The following is a 4,163-nucleotide window of genomic DNA, read 5'->3' on the forward strand; positions in this document are numbered from 1 at the left end:
AGGACAATTTTGGGAACAGGAGGAGAGGAGACCTCCCATGGCTTCCGTTCAGACATCCGCTGAGAGCTGGCAATGCACCAGATCCTATACTCAGTCCTGAAGAAGTAGGGGTCAAGAAGACAGTCTCAGTCTGCGCCCCCACGGAGCTTGGAAGATAATGAGGGACCCGGACAGGGAGCGAGTAAGTATAAGAGCGTAGGCAGAGGTGCGGCCTTAGAAAGAAGCAGGGACAAGTCCTCGAAGACGAGAAGAGGGGAGGGTAAGATGTAATGAGATTCTGTGGTAAAGGGAGGCAGGAGTTTAGGGGCATCATGGATCACAGCTTTTCATCACCCCCAAAACGGAATATATCTGTTAAGAATATATGGAACTGATTTATAATAGGTGCCGTAAGGAAGACAAATTTTAAATTACAAGTCTAAGGACAAAATATGGGTGAGTCCCAGCATCAAAGGACCAGTTGAAGCAGAAGAGTGTGGTTCTGGGGTTACCTGTTTCAATCACCTTGGATGCATCTTAACTATGAATCCTGCACAGGCCTTATCTGAGACCAACTAAAGCAGAATCCCCCATGGAGGGCCCAGGAGCTACATTTCTATCAAGCTATTCAGGAAATTCCTATGCACACCAAAAAAAAGAAGCACTGATGCAATTGGACTAAACTGTGCTGTGTTTTGAGTTTCTCAGTCAAGTTTAGTAGCAAATTCCACGACAATTTGAATCCTTTATAAAGAATTTATATATAATTTTTTAAAATTGATTCTTAAAGGGTTATATTTCCCTTCCACCATTCAAAATTATTTTTCAAGATTGTATTTATATTTTGCTCTCATTAGATTGTTGCAGGTTAGAAGGAGTTCTTTCATCAGTGGTTGTAAATAGTTTCATATTTGCAAAAGTATCTTTGCTTTTCAAGGAAAAAAAATACCTATTTTAGAAAGCTTAAAAATTGTATTCTAAAAATGAAGACTGGCAGACACTACCGAATATATTGTTAAGTGTTAGCTAAATTTATAGTTTTCAAGTTCTAAATCTTTCTACATCCACATTGTCACATCATCTGCATTTAAGTGAGATCTAAGAAATTGAAGTGTATTAAATCTAGACTATCCTAAAAAGCAACCAGCAGTTGAAGGTTAGGTAGATGTGGGAAACAGTCAAGAGAGAAAAGTTTTACAAGGAGTCCTTAAATAAAATCCTTCCTTGAATTTCACAGTCATAAATGACAAACAAAATAGATAACAGAAACAGAGTAAAGATCTATAAGGAATATCCTCTTAGAAAACTTTCCAGTGAATAATACCCACCTTTTCTTAAAATAACATTTGTTACAAAAAGTAAGTTGTCTGATATGTCAAATATAGAGATACAGGTATAGTCCTATTGAAACATGAACTCTAAAACATTTATAAATCTGTTCATGTTGAAAGGGAGGGAAGTTAAAAGGCTTGATAATATTAAATAAAATTTATAGGGTAAGTTGTTTCATTAAATTGTTTCACCAAAATATTTTCTTTTTCTGTATTATTGCACTTTAAATTTTAATCACAATAATAATCTCTCTAGCATATACTACATATTCAAGATGTATCCTCACCATCCAATCTAGAATTTTTAAGATCAACACCCACTGAAATGTTCTTTCACTTATGGACTTGGACAACATGTGGTGCTGGAAAAAATAAAATTTAATTTAAAAAAAAGAAATGGTGGGGTGGCAGCCGCCTTGCTTTGTGGTAGGGGCGTGGAGTCGGTGGCGCGGCCTGTGGCTGGGAGGAGCCTGCTCCTGGTGGAGGCCGGGAGCCGAGCCGGGGCCGTGGCCGGTACCGTGGCGGCGGCTGCAGTGGCATTGCTGCTGCAGGATTCGCAGGCCCTAATGTTTTGCAAGCCATGAAGCGTATGGAGCCTCAAGTCAAACAAGTTTTTCAAAGTCTACCAAAATCTGCCTTCAGTGGTGGCTTCTACAGAGGTGGGTTTGAACCCAAAACGACGAAAGGGGAAGCAGCATCAGTACCAGGTGTAAGCCCTACTTCCATACAGGAAAAATAAGAGATGCTCATCGATGAATGATGCTTCTAAATCACCCAGACAAGGGAGGATCTCCTAATATAGCAGCCAAAATCAATGGAGCTAAAGATTTACTAGAAGGTCAAGCTAAAAAATGAAGTAAATGTCTGATGAATTTTAAGTTCTTATTAGCTATGTATATGAATACCAGCTTTTTATAATAAAATGGCCTGAAGCTACACATTTTAAAAAGGATTTAGCACAAACTAAGTCAAAGCCTTGGTATAGGTTTGTTTAAATTTGAGGATTTTAAATCAGAGTATAGAATATTTGGAGATTAATGCTCAATAATGGATACATACCATTTGACTAGAAACACTGTTCATTACTCATTTAGTAAATAATTTGGTACTTACTTCAAGGCAAAGTGAACGTGAAAGCCTGTGTTCTCAAGGAACCCCAATCTAATGAGCCTGGTAAATTGGTAATTAAAATACAATGTGATAAATATGATGGAATTAGTACAGGTTGTTGTAGTAAACTCATCTCATTGGGAGGAAAGGCTGTCAAGGTACAGAGAGCTGGCTCAGCTGCTTGGAACTGAATTTAAGTGAGTTTAGCCACATCTTTGACCTAAAAACTTGATGTTATGTATATCACTGACAGAATTCAGATTTCACGAGTTAAAAAACTTGAAAAAGATGAAAGTATGTCTTGTTTCTAATCAAGAAAATATTTACAATGTATTCAGTTAGCCCCTTAAGAAACTGACCATTTATAAAAAATTTTCTTTTACATAATCAAACGTTTTGCATTTGTTATGACCATGCCTAAACACAATTAGCTAAACTGAAATACACTGTTATCAAAATACGTATCTTGAACTCTGAGATTTTATGCAGTGAAATACTTAAATGACATTTGAGGGCAAATGGCTTACTATTGCTCTAACATAAAATATGTAAGGATCTTAACCAAAGCACTTGTATAAAACACCCAAGTGAAATAGCTAGCCTGTGGTTTCCAGCAGGGCTTATTCTGTTTAGCTTTAAGATGAGAATGTATGCTACCTACCATCTATGTTTTATTAAGTCATCTTAAAGTTCTTATTAATGGAGAACACAGACTTTCAAGGTCAAAATAATGGAGATGATCATATTTAGTGTTGGAATGTGTTTAGGAGTGTTTCAAAGTTGGAATATATCTGTTTAGTTTATTTTCCATCCTCTTGTTTAAAATCTGATCAAGCCTATTTATTATGTTTTAAGAGTATAATGAAGCAGCCGTGGCTTTTGTGTAGGATAAATCTTTTATATATTTCCCAGGGAAAGGGGTATGAAGGTATAATTGATTTGTTAGTCAAAGTAGTTATGTTCTAGAAAGTCACTGAAAATACTGCACCACTGTTCCTAGGGGAAATACATGTTCCTGTGAGCCTCTGGTCATATTTTTGTTTTATGTGTGTTTGTTTAAGTCACCTTATTTGGAAAAAAAAAAAGAGAAAGAAATGTTCTTTCACAGTTGTCCTTAGGACATACGGCAAAAAGTATTTCTATGGAACAGAACAATAGAAAACCACATTCTAATATTGTAATTTAAAGCTATATCATTCATTTTTAATAACTGGCATAAGTATACTTACATATTGTTTTATTTGTCAAGAAATATGTTTTAATTGGTGAATGGGTTTTTTTAATATCAAATGTATACTAGACTCTGGTCTCCCTAGGTGCAACTTGTAAGTAGTTCTTTAAACTACTTATAGCCAATTAAAGCTGAGACACTTAAAGTCCAAAATAAAACATTTTAATCCTAAAGTTTCTCAAAAGATAGACCACAGCCACAAAGAATTTTCCTCTCAAGCTGACTCTCTATAGATCACTTCATAAATAAAAGAAAACACAACAGATTTAGTCATTTTATGTAATTATTTCCATAAAATGAGTGATTGTTTCACATTAATTGAGTCTCCTTGTCAATTCATTCAACAGCCACAATCGAACAGTAGTTAAAGACCATATAAGTTGTAAAATTAGCAATAACAGTTTATACTTACTGTTCCTTACTACATGTCAGGCATTGTCCTAATTAATCCCCTATTCTGCACACAGCAGCTGGAGCGATTGTAATACAGCCGCAGCGGGCCTGCCCCGGCC

The 4,163-nt window shown here is 36.0% G+C and overlaps 1 pseudogene; it reads left to right on the forward strand.

The window, feature by feature from the left end:
* Positions 1 to 1,865: 1,865 nt before the first annotated feature.
* Positions 1,866 to 2,165, forward strand: LOC107532497 (mitochondrial import inner membrane translocase subunit TIM14 pseudogene; annotated as a pseudogene).
* The last annotated feature ends 1,998 nt before the right edge of the window (positions 2,166 to 4,163 follow it).

The sequence above is a fragment of the Miniopterus natalensis genome, chromosome 1, assembly GCF_054644295.1.
Source record: "Miniopterus natalensis isolate mMinNat1 chromosome 1, mMinNat1.hap1, whole genome shotgun sequence".
Taxonomy (NCBI): Eukaryota; Metazoa; Chordata; class Mammalia; order Chiroptera; family Miniopteridae; genus Miniopterus; species Miniopterus natalensis.